Source organism: Macaca mulatta, chromosome 13, assembly GCF_049350105.2.
Source record: "Macaca mulatta isolate MMU2019108-1 chromosome 13, T2T-MMU8v2.0, whole genome shotgun sequence".
In the NCBI taxonomy this organism is placed as follows: Eukaryota; Metazoa; Chordata; class Mammalia; order Primates; family Cercopithecidae; genus Macaca; species Macaca mulatta.
This window is the reverse complement of record NC_133418.1, coordinates 21,767,564-21,783,510: the sequence shown is the minus strand read 5'-3', so window position 1 is coordinate 21,783,510 and position 15,947 is coordinate 21,767,564. Positions and strand designations below refer to the sequence as shown.

Here is a 15,947-nt window from a genome sequence, read left to right as displayed (position 1 = left end):
ACTCACAGAGCTCAGGAATGTGCTACAGGTTCCAATTACAGTTTTAATATAATGGATATAAATGAGCAGCCAGGTGGAGAGATGCAGGGCAGCCAGGTCTGGGGCAGGGGTGGGGGCGGGGACAGTGGCAGGTGCAGGAGCTTCTGCCCCGCTGGAGTCAGGGTACTGCATCTTCCCAGAGCGTCAATTATGTTCACCAGCCAGGAAGCCCCCAAGCCTCACTGTTGCAGTGTTTGTCTGGGGTTTCGCTAAGTAGGCATGCATGATGAAATCTTTGGCATGTGATTGAACTCAATTTTCAGCTCCCTCTGCTCCCTGGAGATCAGGGCGTGGGGCTGAAATCTCCAACTCTCTAATCACATGCTTGGCCTTTCTGACATGGCCAGCCTCTCCCTTGAAACTATGCGAGGGCCACCTCCTTTGTGCAAACTCAGGTAGGAGTTATATAAGGGGCTGTTTCTGAATAACAAAGCACACTGGAATCACTCAGGAAATGTGAAGGGTTTGTGAAGCTCTGTGCCAGAAACCAGGGGCAAAGACAAACAGGTATTTTGATGAGATCACAGCACAACTTTGCTCATCTCAGAGTCCTGGCTTCAGATCCTGGCTTCTCCTTGCTGCGAGAGGCTCTGCCCTCTCAGAACCTGATATGCTTCCTGAGTAAGGTGAGGGGACTGACAGGACCTGCCTCTCAGGGTTGTTGTCCAAATTCAGTGGATAAGGCTGAGAAAGGCTTGATGGGAGATCAAGAAATGGCAGGATTCAGGATGGCAGTGATGCTGCGGTGAGGGGTACGCACAAATGCCACACTGTGGATACAGACCCCAGACAGTCCTTAAAGTTCTCAACACGTAAGGCTAGGACAGATAACTTGGTCAACATTTGGAATTTACTGTTGTTGTTGTTGTTTTGTTTTGTTTTTGAATCAGAGTCTTGCTCTGTTGCCCAGGCTGGAGTGCAGTGGCACAATCTCGGCTCACTGCAGCCTCTACCTCCTGGGCTCAAGAGATTCTCCTGCCTCAGCTTCCTGAGTAGCTGGGATTACAGGTGCATGCCACCATGCTCCGCTAATTTTTGTATTTTTAGTAGAGACAGGGTTTCACCATGTTGGCCAGGCTGGTCTTGAACTCCTGACCTCATGTGGTCCAACCGCCTCAGCCTCCCAAAGTGCTGGGATTACAGGCATGAGCCACTGCGCCCGGCCTTGGAATTTACTGTTTTGAGAGAAGGTCTTGCTTGAAGATCCAAATAGTTTAAAAATTGATGAGAAGGATAGTTGCTGGTGCTAAGACTGAGCCCTAATTAGCTATGGAGGAAACATGGGCATTTTAGGGACCACTCTCTTGAAGGTTAGTGGTCAGAACCACTAATCTTTGGTTCTGAGAGGAAAGGCCTCTCCAAACACCTCATGTCCAGGACTGTGAGTGATACATCCTAGTCTGAACAGCCCATGAGTTTGACCTGATGGCCTTTCCTTTTTTTTATTTTTTATTTTTTGAAACAGGGTCTTGCTCTGTTGCCCAGGCTGGAGTGCAGTGGTGCAATCATGGCTTGCTTCAGCTTCAACTTCCTGGGCTCAGGTTATCCTCCCACCCCAACCTCCCGAGTAGCTGGGATTACAGGCATGCACCACCATGCCTGGTTAATTTTTGTATTTTTTTTGTAGAGATAGGGTTTCATCATGTCTCCCAGGATGGTCTCAAACTCCTGAACCTGAGCCATCCGCCCACCTTGGCCTCCCAAAGTTGATGGCTTTTCTTGAGCCATCAACCTGATTTTAATTGTCTTTATTATACTCATTGTTTCTCAGGAAAAGAAATGAGCTGTGAAAACACTTTACCATATTGCAGTCTTAGAAGCTTGGTTGGTAATTGTGATCAGAAGTATCTCTTGGATATAAAGTACATGCCGAGTTGAACCAGGTTTCCTTCCGCTTCACTATCTGGAGTGTTCCAGAAGCAGGCTGACAGATGGGGGTTCCCGTGAGTATTCCTGGGCAGTCTCACTGCTGAGACCCTCGATATGAGACCTCCAGCTGTTGAAAGTGAAGCACAGTGATAGGCCTCAGGCAGCCTGGTCACAGGGAGAGCATGGGGCATGAGGAGGTACGACTTCCAATCCCAGCTGTGCCTACGCGTGTCTGAGCACCCTTGGGAAACTCATTTCCAATTCTTGGGCCTTGGTTTCCTCATTATAAAGTGAAAAGATTCGACCAGATTCCATGCATCTTTTTGCCCCCAGCTGTCACGGTGCATAGCATCGATGGTCCTAGCACAGCCGGCACTTCCGGAGCTGTTACCGAGCATTGACTACGTGGCAGGCCCTGTGCTAATCCACACTGTGTCTCACTGCCCCCTCCCAGAAAGCAGGACCTGTATCATCCTTATTTGTCGGGTGGGGAAATCGAGGCTCAGAGGTTGAGCGACTTGTTTTAGGGTCTCAGCTGGTCACTCGGGAGCTGGGTTAGAATCCAGTTGTGCCTGAGTCCACCGAATGAAAGCATTATTGGGAAGTGGCTTTATTAACACTGAGCCCCAGCGGAAAGGTCAGAGTGGATACGGTGTAAGACACCTGGAAAGCTTAAGGAGCGAGAGCTAGAGAGATGGAGAGAGAAACTAGACACACACACACACACAGAAAGAGAGAGAGAGAGAGAGAGAGAGAGAGAGAGAGAGAGAGAGAGAAATCTCCGATTTCCTCCGTAACAGTCCCACACCCTTCTCTGCCCTGGCTCAGGGCTAGCCATGACTGTCGTGGCTGCTTTCTGGCCAGCAGAAATGGATACCTTGTCACCCGGGAGCGGCAGTGGCTGATGGCACTCCATGAAGAAACCTTTGCCCTCTGGCTGGTAATAAAATAAGGAAAGCTTCAAGTAAGGTGACACAGAACAGAAGTAAGAATCACGGCAAAGTTATCCTGAGAAAGGCAGAGCAGGTCTGTGTGGGAGGACGGAGTCCTGGCGCTTGCTAACCTGCCCGGCTTGTCCGCCTGGAGTTATCATGAAGGCAGGAGGGAGGATGTTGAGCGGGAGGGGAATTGAAACCATTTGGTCTTGGGGCTGAGATTGTGTTTTACGTATTTGGCAAAGACATTTTCAGTCATTACCTGGATTAACCCTTGCAGGGAGCACAAAGAACAAACCCACGAATGTGGTCCTTTGCTGTGGAAAGACGAGGCACTCAAGGAGCAGGCACACTCCCTTTGCACGCTGACCCCAGCAGAGGAGTGGAGACCCTACTTGAGGCCCAGGGCCTCACAGAGCTCCGTTAAGGACACCCAGACATCGTCTTGCCTTTTCAACAGATGACAATACTGTGTCCCCGCAGCTGGAAGGTGGGCTGCAAGTGTGATGGTTGCAGAAGAGGCTGCTCTCCTGTTTGCCTCTCTGGCTGGCTTTCTGCCTTGTCTTGTGTTTCCCCAAAACAGAACCCCCTTTCTGCCCCCACACATATTCTACCTCCTCACCAACAATAAAAACAAACCCAACTGGGAATGGTTGTACTTTGAGGCTCTGTAGGAAGGTTTGGGTCAGAACTGCCTACTCCATGCGGAACTCTGAGTGCCTTCAGGGAGGTGGCAGGCCCAGGGTGTCCTAGCTGTGGCAGGGCTGAGAATATCAAGCCCATTGCGGGGGCACTAGTAATGCCAGCAGCACACACCGTAGCAATTGACAGTGACTTAAAAAGTGAAAAATGGAAATAATACGTTCCCAGAGCAAGACTCTTGGGGGAGTGATTTATCCATAGCATGGTCAATAAGCATCAATAGACGAAAGGGAAACTTTTGGGTAGAGTTTTTTTTTTATTTTAATTTTAATTATTTTCTATTTTTAATTTTTTTTAAAAGAAATCTGATCTTTAATACAATCTGAAAAACTCTTCAACTGAAGACCCTCTGGGACTGAGGGGCTTGCAAAACTCTGTTAAGAGTCTCCCCAGTTACATTCTCGGATTTTCTTTTTTCTTTTCTCTCTTTTGGAACAAAGCCTTTAAAGTTTTTATGATTTGTAACATATATTGATCAGATGTGGGTAAAAATCTCAAAACCGTTCCCTCGGGTTAACTGTCTTGCTTATCTTTCCTTTCTGAAAAATGAAACTGTGCATACCAAAAGGTTGGGGCAAAATAAATAAGAGTGATATTTCAGAGAAAAACCCAATGACGAATGAAAAACCCAAGGCTGACAGCCAGTGTCTGCAGAGGAGGAAACAGAGCAGATACTGACCATGAAGTAGCATCTGTGGCCTGTGGGCTGCTCTAGAAATTGAGTGGAGTGGTCTGAGGCCGGTCACCAAGGGTGCTGCGGCTGGATTAGCAGAGAGCACATCTGTGTGTGTTCTGGGCATTATTTTCTTTTAATTAAGCTGAGGAATTACCTGCATCTTTATTGACAGAGAAACACTGAAACATTATTGTCGAACAGAAATAAATACCAGAGCTCTGGTCTCTTTCTTTGGAGGTGGTGGGGTTGGTGGGTGAGAGGCAGCTGAGGGTGGGCTGTGCAGGCTTGTTAATAGGGAGAAGCATCACCCGGTAGGGGCCTTCTTCCCACAGCACAGCCATCTGATGCCATTTCTTGGCTACACACTAAAATGTATGACTGGTGCTCTGCGCTAGTCACTGAGCTGGGCTTGGTGTGTGAATTTATTTAAACCTCACAACAGCCCTGTAAATAGATCTAACCATCCTGGCGCTACAGGTGAGAAAAATGAAGTTCAGAAATGCTGAGCAGCCTCTTTGAGGCCCTGCAGCCTGTGATCAGTGAAGGTGGGATGAGGCTCAGGTGGGCTCTCTATTCCCCTGCTGGGGTTGGCCTGCACAGAGCTCCCCTATCCACAACCTCTCTGTTTTTAAGGCAGGGTCTTCGAAGCCAAACTGAGCGCAGGCAGCCAAGCAGCTGTTCAGCCCTCAGGCTGTGATTCTGCAGTTGTCTCAAGAACTTGATGTGTGCCTGGGTCACCAATACCAGAACAGAGGATGTGGGCAGAAGGCCCAAGGGTGAGAATGCAACTTGCCTTCCTTTTCTTTTTTTAGGATTCAAGGGAGTGGGGGGCTAGAGTTTTTCCAGTGTGGGAGGAAGGTGTTGGGCTCTAAACTAGATTGTGAACATGGAAACTCTGTAGGAGTATGAATATCAGAATGAAATATCATGATTAATAGAACTATTAGAAACCGGAACAATTATTTTGTCCTTGGCTTGCATTTTTTGGACAACATTTTCCATTTACACAAAAGTTTGTATTGCAATGGATGAGACCTGAAATTTTGTAGAATGATCTGGAAAGAAGTATGCAGTGCCGTATTCCCTTCCCTGGAAGGCGATCCTTGAGGCAACAGCATCCTTCCACTTAGGCACGGCACCAACAGGCCCACACACTTAGCAACCACATTATCCATTTGTTATTTCTTTTTAGTCTCAGCGGTATTGGTATAGTGGTTTTTGAAGGAGTTGACTCCATCGGTTGTAAACAGAGAGGGGACTGTGGATGACTTGAGAGGGGCATGAATGGATTGTGTGCTAGAAAATAATGGGCTTGTTAACTGTGACCCAGCTGATCTATAACACATTCCAAATTGTGCATTCACTTCTTTGCCAAGATTGGAAGCTGATATTTACAAATCCCCATAAATGATAAAGATGTGGTTCAAAAGAAGCAGCCATGCTATACCTCAATGCAGACCTTCCCAGTGTGGACCGGTTCAGGGTCCAGTGCGTTAGGATGGGATCACTGGGCTAGTGTACGTCTGTGCTCCCACATTCCAGCCCTCAGACGCAGCAAGGAATACTCACGGGAGCCCCCATCTGTCAGCCTGCTTCTGGAACACTCCAGATAGTGAGGAGGGAGGACAGAGGGAAGGATCTCAGCAGTGCCAGCTCAGGGTACAGCTCTCCTGAAGTGCTGATGTGCTGCTTCTGAAGGCGAGTGCCAAGTGACTTCCAGGGGCTGTGGCATCATCGGGAGGCCACCATCCTACAGGCACTGCCTGGAGTAATGGCTAGAAACCCAATACAGATGGTTTTCTTGACTGACAAGTGTGCCCTTGAGACATTGTCACTAAAGGGAAAACCTTTTTGCTAGGGCCCATTGTCATTCAGTTTTATAGAATAAAGAGCAGGACTTGAGCCTGGGATTGAATCAGACTTTCCATAGCATGTGTGGACCTCTTGAAAAGAACATCATTTATAGTTGAAATTTTGTGTTTGTTGTCATTTCTGTAAAAATTTGAGGTTAGTCTTTTTATTAGCCATGTGATATCTCTGGGGTGGAATCAAACAGCGTCCCAGCGTTTTCCTCTGGAAGGCACATTTTACCTTCTAGGTGCATGGATTTTGTGCATTGGATTTGAATTCCCTAAGAATATTTCTCCAGAAATGAACCCAGTCTTGCAGAAACTGCCTTTGGTAATATGCAGAGGCAATCTGGGTCTGTGTTAGTAGGAGGTGGTATCTTGCAGAGGTGGAGAGCACAGGCCAAATGCCAGCTCCGCTATTAACCAGCAGCGGGAGCTTGTCAAGGTGTCTACAGTTTTGTACTTTAATATCCTCATCTGTCAAATGGAATGATGATACTAAACTACGCTTCATAGACTTGTTGTGAGGATTAAACAAGTTAATACATATCAAGGGCGTAGAGCACATCCTGACACGTGGCATGCACTCAACTGTGCTTGTTAGCAGTGCTGCTGAAGGAGCTATGAGTTCTGACATACAGGAGAATTGTGTGCTGGACTTCCAGTACTGCACACTTGCCTTCTGAAATCTGCCTAATATTGTTCCCTGGTCATCTTCAGAGACACTTTTTTTTCCCCAGTCAGCTCTGTGCAAGCACATTTCTTCCTTTTGTGCTATCAGGAAGGAATTGAAGATGGTTCAAAACTATGAGAGGAGGCAAGTGTGATAAAGTTTTCCATGAGGACCAAGTCAGCCTTTCTAAATGTCTCTCTCTCATACTCAGAATAGCAGCTGCTCCATTTCAGCAAGACGAAGCACTTGATTCCTGGAAAATGTGATAAGAGAGTAATCCGGCCTTGCTTTTTGACTTTGCTTGCAGATTCTGCTCAGACTCACTCTCACCTGGACTGCTTTTTATGTACACTTCTTCTGGCAGTTTCTGGATGACCTCTCTTGCCTTGCCTTCCAAACGCCTTCTTTGGTAAAACTTTTGACATACACAATGAACAGTGCACACACCATGATGAATTATTACATAATCAACATGCTTGTCTATATCCCACCTAAATACAGATATTGTACATTGCAAGCACTCAATACGCTTCCTCATGCCTCCTCATAAGCATTACTTCCTTCAACATTAGCCAGTATCCTGACTTTTCTCACAGTAGATTAATTTTTGGGTGTTTTAAAACTATGTATAAATGTAACTGCATGGTTTCATTCTTTTGAGCTTGGCTTCTTTTGCTTAATATTCTGCCTGTGAGATTCCTCCACATTGTTGACAGTAGTAGGGCTTTCTTTTCCATTGTTGTATAGGGCTCCATTGTATAAATTTTATCCATACATTTGATTTATTCATCCACTCTTTTTTAATGGACATTCGGGTTGTTTTCAGTTTTTGACTACCATGAATAATGCTACTATGAACATGCCTTTTGGTGATTACATGTAGGCATTTCTGTTGAGTCTGTGCCTAGGAGTGGAACTGATGAGTCATAAGGCATGCAACTGTTCAGCTTCAGTAAATGCTGTCTAATAGTTGTCAAAAGTGCTTGAACCAACTTATATTCTACTAGCAGTATATGAGTATTCCTTTGCTGAACATCCTCACCAACACTTGGTATTATTAGTTTATTTTCTGGAGTGTGTCTAGTAGTATCTCATTGTGGCCTCAATTGTATTTCTTTGATGATTAATAATGTCCTGTACGTTTTCATATTTTTTTTTTTGCCATTTGGATATCTCCTTTTTTGAAGGGCCTATTTACATTATTTGCTCAATTTTTAAATTGGGTTATCAGACCTTGTCTGATTTATAGATGTTCTTTATATATCCTGTATAGGAATCCCTTGTTGGATACCTATGCTACGGTTACTTTGTCCTACTAGATTATTTGCTTTTTTGCTTTCTGAATAGTGTCTTTTTTCCTCCCCCAACCTCATCAATAACCTCTAATTTATCTTCTGTCTCTATAAATGTAACTATTATTTGTTCTTTTGTTCCGTTTTTTTTTTTTTTTTTTTTTTTTTTCTGAGATGGAGTTTTGCTCTTGTTGCCCAGGCTGGAGTGCAATGGCACAATCTCAGCTCACCACAACCTCCACCTCCCAGGTTCAAGCAATTCTCCTGCCTCAGCCTCCCAAATAGCTGGGATAATAGAGATGCACCACCACGCCCGGCTAATTCTGTATTTTTAGTAGAGATGGGGTTTCTCCATGTTGGTCAGGCTGGTCTCAAATTCCAGACCTCAGGTGATCCGCCTGCCTCGGACTCCCAAAGTGCTGGGTTTACAGATGTGAGCCACCACACCTGGCCTTGTTTCTGTTTTTTAAACTTAGTATCATGTCTTCAAGGTTTACCCATGTTGTAGCATGTATTAAAACTTCATTCCTTTTTGTGGCTGAATAATATTCCATTGTATGTGTACAACAACTTATTTTATTCACTCATTTGTCTGTTGATGAGCAATTAAGTTGTTTGTAACTTTTGGCTATTGTGAATAATGCTGCAAGGAACATTGACATAAAAATATCTGTTCAAGTTTCTGTTTTTAATTCCTTTTGATTTATACCTAGGATTGAATTGCTGGATCATATGGTAATTTAACGTTTAGCTTTTTGAGAAACTGCCAAACTGCTTTTATAGTAGCTGGAGCTCTTTACATTCCCACCAGAAATGTATGAGAGTTCCAACTCTCCACAGCTTCACCAATGATTATCTTCCTTAGCATTTTTTTTTTTAAAATAAAAACTATCTTAAAGGTTGTAAAGTGGTATCTCATTGTGGTTTTGATATGCATATCTCTGATGATGTTCAACATTTTTTCATGTGCTTAGTGGCATTTTTGTATCTTCCTTGGAAAAATTTTTATTCAAATCATTTTTTTCACTTTAAAATTGTGTGACTTGTCTTTTTAGCTATGTAAGTGTTATTTATATATTCTAAATAATAGACTCTTATTAGATATGTAATTTTTTCCTACTATGTGCATTGTTTTTCATTTTCTTGATAGTGTACTTTGACACACAAAATTTTTAATTTTAATAAATTCTGATTAATTTATTTTTTCTTCAGTTGCTTGCGTTTTCAGTGTCATAGTCAATAAGCCATTGCTTAATCCAATATTATGAAGACTTGCACCTATGTTTTTGTCTAGTTTTATCGTTCATTTCTTATATTCAAGTTGATACATTTTGAATTAATTTTTTTATATTGAGTGAGGAAAGGGTCCAACTTTATTCTTTTTCATGTGTATATCTTGCTATCCCAATACCATTTGATGAAGGGAGTATTCTTTTTTTTTTTTTTTTTAATTGAGATGGAGTCTTGCTCTGTTGTCCAGGCTGGAATGCAATGGCATGATCTCAGCTCACTGCAACCTCTGCTTCCTGGGTCTAAGCAATTCTCCTACCTCAGTCCCTCCCAGGGATTACAGGCACCTGCCACCATGCCTGGCTAATGTTTGTATTTTTAGTAGAGATCGGGTTTCACCATGTTGGTCAGACTGGTCTCAAACTCCTGACCTCAGGTGATCCACCTGCTTTGGCCTCCCAAAGTGCTGGGATTATAGGCGTAAGCCACCGCACCCAGCCGAAGGGAGTATTCTTTAGTTATTGAATGCATGGAGTGCTTTATAGACATAAGACTAGTTTGCTTATACCGTTGTTAATGTCTTATATTTCTTTGAAGATCTTCTGTCTGGTTTTCTACACATTATTGAAACTGGATTTTTAAAAAAATTCAGGTTGAAATATATATAGATTCAGGTTGCAATATACATAGTTCTACCTCATTGTAAGCTATTGTTGGATCTTGAATCTTACTGTGATTGGAAAAAAAAAGAAAGTGGAGTATTGAACTTTCTATTATTGTGGAATTGTCTATTTCTCCCTTCAATTCAATCATTTCTTGCTTCATGTATTTTATGGGTATATTGTTAGATGCATATACATATATAATTGTTGTATCTTCTTGGTTGATTGACACTTTTATCTTTCTAAATGTTCTATCACTACAGTAACAACAATTTTTTTCTTAAAGATTATTTAAAAAATATTAGTATAGCCACTCAGCTTTCTTTTGGTTACTGTTTGCATGGTGTATCTTTTTCCATTCTTTTATTTTCAACCTATTTGTGTCTTTAACTCTAAAGAATGGATCTCATATTCAACATATATTTGGTTCATTGAAAAAACAGTTCTGCCAATCTCAACCTAATAGGAGAGATTAACCCATTTATATTTAATATAATTGCTAATAAGATAGTATTTAGGTTTGCCATTTTTGCTATTTGCTTTCTATATGTGTTATGTATTTTTGCCCCTCAGTTTCTCCATTGCTGCATTCCCTTCTTTTTACATAAATATTTTCTAGAGTACCAATTTAACACACTTGTTATTTCTTTTAATATGTGTGTGTGTTTCTAGTGAACATATATACATATGTATTTACAAATGCATAGTGGGAGTCCCACAAATATAAATAAATACATATTTATTTATATATAAAATGTTTGTGTATATATACACATATATAATTATATTTATAAATATATAATATACAGACTTATTTATAAATATATATAATTTTATATATATGCACACATATATATATCTATATAATTTTCTTAGTGGTTGTCCTGGGGATTAACATTAACATCTTAATTTATAACAATCTAATTTATAAAAATTAGATTAATAACTACTCAATTTCAGTGGTATGCAATACCTTTGCTCCTATATAGTTTCATTTGCTTCTTCGTGCTCTTATTACCACAAATTACATCTTTATACATTGTATGTCCATCAACTTAGATTTATAATTATTGCATTAGGCAGTTGTTTCTCAAATCAGATAGAAAAAAGGAATTATCCGCAAACATTCAATTATACTCTCTTTTACATTTATCTGTGTATTTACCTTTGCCAGTGCTCTTTATTTCTGCCTGTGGACTCAAGCTACTTTAATTTCATTTCAGCCTGTAGAACTCCATTTAATATTTCTTATAGACCAGGCGCTCTGGGCACAAGCCCTGTCAGTTTTGGTTTATGTTGGATATCTTAATTTCTTCTTTTTTAAAGGATAGTTTTGCTAGATATAGAATTCTTGGTTGCCAATTTTTTTCTTTCAGCTCTTTGAACATGTAATCTCACTGCCTTTTGGCCTCCATGGTTTCTGATGAGAAATTAGCTATTATTCTTACTGGCAAATCTTTGTATATGATAAGTCACTTCTCTCTTGCTGCTTTTAAGATTTCTATCTGTCTTGAGCTTTCAACCATGTCTTGGTTGGGGTATAGTTGAGTTTATCTTTTTTGTAGTTCTTGTAGCTTCTCATATGTGTAGATTAAAATTTTTCATAAAATTTGGGAGGCCTTTGGCCTGTTTGTTTAAATATTGTTTTTACACGTTCTCTTTATCCTGTCCTTCTGGGGCACCCACTGTACATTTGATAGTATGCTTGATGGTGTCCCAGAAGTCACTGCACTCTGTTCATTTTTCTTTATTCTTTTCTCCTTCTGTTCCTCATATTGGATTATCTCAATTGACATATCTTCAAATTTGCAGATTCTTTTTTTCTGCCTGCTCATTTTGCTCTTTATTTCTTGTAATCATTTTTCATTTCAGTGATTGTACTTTTCAACTCCAGTGTTTCTATTTAATTTCTTTTAATAATTAATAATAAAATAATCTCTTTATTGATATTATCTATTTGTTAAAGCATTGTTTTTATACTTTCTTTAGTTATTTAACCATAACTATTTTGATTTTTAAGAGAGGATAGCTGATTTAAAATAGCTGATTGTCTAGTAATTCCATTGCCCGGGTTTCCACGTGGACAGTTTGTATTAATTTCTATTTTTTCTGCATACCAGTTATTCTTTTTTGTGTGCTTTTGAATGTCTCTCCCCCCTCCTTTTTTTGTTTTGAAAATTTGACATTTCAAATGATACAGTGTGGCAACTCTGGAAATAATATTTTCTTTTGTTTTGTTGTTGTTGCTTCTTGTCTTAGTAGTTGTTGTTTGTTTAGTGATATTTATGAACTGATTAGTTAAAGTCTGTGCTTTGTAGTATGTGGCCACTGAAGTCTCTACTTGCTTTACATGGTGGCTGGCTAATAACTTGAAAAAGATTTCTTTAAATGATTAACCAGTAAGTCTCCCAGTCTTTGTGTTTCTGCCGAGCATTTCTCTGTGGGTGCTGGGATGCTGCTTAACGATCAGCCAGCTAGTTGACCACTATGCCTTAGCTTTCACTTCTTGCTTGGAGAGTCTTAAGGTCAGTTAGAGGTAAGAGACTGGAGCTTTCTCAGGTATTTTCCTGAGCACACTCACACTCTTTGTAGATTCCCAGGACTGTGCGGGAGCTCTTCAAAGCCCATGTAGATATCTCACTTCTCAGCTTTTCCTTTTAAGTGTTTTGGTTAGCCTATTGTTTGGCCCAACTATTATCTATTACCTCAGGTAGCTGTAATTAAAAGATATTCAACAAAGGCCTCTGAAGAGAAGAAAGTTAGAGTGACACCTTTCCAGTATCTGCCAGGGAAACACCAAATAGGCCAAATAATAACTTTTTGTTGGGATTAAGGCTTTTAAAAGTACTCTAGACCCATAATACTCTGTCAGGCACTGGGAATGTGGCTGTTAATCTTCCCAGCCACAGAGCTGGGAAGTCAAGGATGAGACTAGAGTATGTTCAGTTGCCATGAAGCTGGCTTTTGGCTTTTCTTTATGAGATTCAGCAATGTTTCTTGATTAAATTCTCCCTGGGTTGCTGGGAGCTTTTGATTAATTTTCAGACTTCTGGAAAAAGTTGATTTTGAGAATTTTTACCCATTTTTTTATTGCTTTTATGGAGGGGAAGTTTTTGGAATTCATTACTCTTCTGTTTTTGCTGATGTCTTCTCAGCAATTTAATTGATTTATTTATCTCCTATATAATTATGCCTATTCTTATATATGTTCTAATATAAATATATATATATATTCTAATTAAAAAAAATATATATATATTTTTAGATGGAGTCTCTCACTCTGTCACCCAGGCTGGAGTACAGTGGCGCGATCTTGGCTCACTGTAACCTCCGCCTCCTGGGTTCAAGTGATGCTCCTGCCTCAGCCTCCCAAGTAGCTGGGACTACAGGTGCGTGCCACCATGCCTGGCTAATTTTTATATTTTTAATAGAGATGGGGTTTTGCCATCTTGGCCAGGCTGGTCTTGAACTCCTGATCTCAGATGATCCACCCACCTTGGCTGCCCAAAGTGCTGGGATTATAGGCATGAGCCACCGCCTAGAATAGATAAATTCCGTTATATTTTTATCTGTATAACAAAAGGACCTAGGATTCATATGGAAATGAGCGTCATTACTGCTATTTCAAATGTACAAGTCATCAAAAGTGTTGCAATGTTTTTGTCACGTGGTATTTCCCTGCTTTGATCTCAAAATAACTACCTACTGTCAAAAGGATCCAAGAGAATACACGTGAAACACAGACACATGTCTTATTTTCCTATGCATATAATCTGTTTTACATTTCTTTTTCTCTCTCTTCCTGCCTCTTTTTGCATTAATAAAGTGTTTTTATCATTTGATTTCCACTTTGCATTAAGTCATTAGTTTTTTAAACCTTGGCCAATTACATCCAAATACAAATGAATATTTTTACCATTTCTCAGTCAATGTTATAACCTTAGAACACTTTAACTCTATTTACCCCTTTCATGCCTTTGTGCTCTTACAGTAATCATAAATTTTAATTCTACATATATTTTAGTTTCTATAAGCCATCATCATTATCGTTTTGTACAACCAATATTTGTCTACATTTACCCAATATACAATGTTTTCCTATGTTGTGAGCTATTTTCTTTCAGCCTTAAAGAAAAACCATTCCATTGTTCCTACTGGAAAGTTAACCATAAGACTCATTGTTGCTCCTTTGAAGACAAATATCGTTTCCTCCCTCTAGGTACTTTTAATATTTTCTTTTGTCTTTAGTTTTCTCTGATTTTATTATAGTACAGTGCAGAAGGTACTGTCTGTGTTCCACATGCATTCCCTTGGATCCTTTTGACAATAGGTAGTTGTATTGAGATCAAAGCAGGGAAATACCAAGTGACAAAAAATTGCAACACTTTTGATGTTTTATAAATTTGAAATAGCAGTAGTGAAGTTCATTTCCACGTGAACTTCAGGTCTTTTTGTTATACAGATAAAAATACAAAACAAGCCTAATTCTCAGCATATCATGTGTACTCTGTAAATGTTACAAATAAATATTTCAGTAATCTTTTCAATGAGGGAATAAATGAATGAATCAGCCCAAATTAATGACCAGGCCAAATTAAAGATATATGGGCCTCAGTTTTGATCTGGCACTCATTTCATTTTGTTGAACACACCCCTGAAACTCTCTTGGGGCCACTTTCTTCAGTTTATTTATTCATCTGTAACAGGAAGGTACTGGTGTGGAACATCTTTAGGTTTTCCTTTAGCTCTACTAGTCTGTGCAATATCTGAAACAAAGTATCTCTATGCGCTGCAGCCAACCCCCCTTGGTGATTTCTCAGTCTGTCCCAGGGCTTCCACACAAAATGGACTTGCCTAACTCATACATTTTTCTCTGTGGGTGCCTCACTTCAGTGCAGGAATAAGAAGATGATGAGGGTTGCTCTGTTCTACCCCAGATCAGACATTTCCTGTGCTCCCTCTAGCTCTGTGTCACCACCTTTGCTTTGCTTCGTGCCTGCACATCCATCTTTATGTCTGCTGCCTTCTTCCTGTGTATGTGTCTACCCAGTGCCTGGTGTAACATCTGACCCATGGCAGGCTCTCACTGAATCACGAAGGGGGTTCCTCTGCTTCTAATGGCACAGTCTTCTTCCTATCAATTGGAAACATTTTTTTCCTCCTCCGGATGAAGTTTATATTTAATGGTGGGAAAGAGATTGTTTTAAAAAAAGTGTGAACCAGAACTGCTCAGAAGCTTTTCCTTCAGTGCAAGTTACTCACCTGTGGGAAGAGCAAATTAGGAGAAGGAGGGAAGGTGCTTGACTCAGCTTCCCTCTTCTGGCTGTGCTTCCCCTTTCCCCTGCTCACCCTTCATTGCCCACTAACAGAGGCACCTTGGGACAGAAACCTGTCTTGGTCTCTGCTTCCCCTTCTGCATGTTAGGGGCTTATGACATCTCTGTGAGAAATATCAGATGAGATGATGCTTGTAATAGCCATAGCAGAGTTTCTAACTCAATACATGTTCATGATTGTTTCTTCCACAGCCTCTGAGACATGGTAGATAGTCAAGATCAATTTCCTGCTTTCTTCTTGGCTCAGCGGTGTTTGAGCACCGAGTCAAATCCTGACTTCTCTCTCTACTTCAGGAATCATAGGAAGAATGTAAAGTGGGAATGTTGCCTCTTCTGATGCTTTATGGTTCCCAGCTGAGGTTGCAGATGTGGGCTTCCTGGAAAACACTGTTGTACTCTTGAAGGAACTCTTTCCCAGTTAGTTATTTGCTGAACTGAATGGTGCCTCATTCATGGGCTTGCCTACATTTCACAAAATTGCAGATTTACTTCTTTTAAATAAAAAGAGGAGTTTCCTTTGGAGACGTCAGCAAAGTCCTGTGAGAAGGCATAAATCGGCCAGGGATGACACATGGGTGCCCACCCTGGGTCATGGTTGCTCTGTCATAACTGCCCTTTGCAAATAGAGGCAATAACATCAGATACGAAAGAAAGAAAAGTCATTGAGGGGTTAGCATTGGGTGA

General features: G+C 40.9%; 1 long non-coding RNA gene across 2 annotated transcripts in view; it reads left to right on the top strand.

Annotated features, from left to right (window-relative positions):
• Nucleotides 1-485: 485 nt before the first annotated feature.
• LOC114671907 (uncharacterized) overlaps nt 486-15,947 on the top strand; it is a 41,116-nt gene continuing 25,654 nt past the window's right edge. Inside the window, exons 1-2 of one of the 2 annotated variants that reach the window (XR_013402639.1) lie at nt 486-546; nt 4,855-4,997. This is a non-coding gene — a long non-coding RNA (uncharacterized LOC114671907). Of the gene's footprint in view, nt 666-4,854; nt 4,998-15,947 lie in introns of both variants that reach the window. The other variant, XR_013402638.1, reaches the window with a different exon arrangement.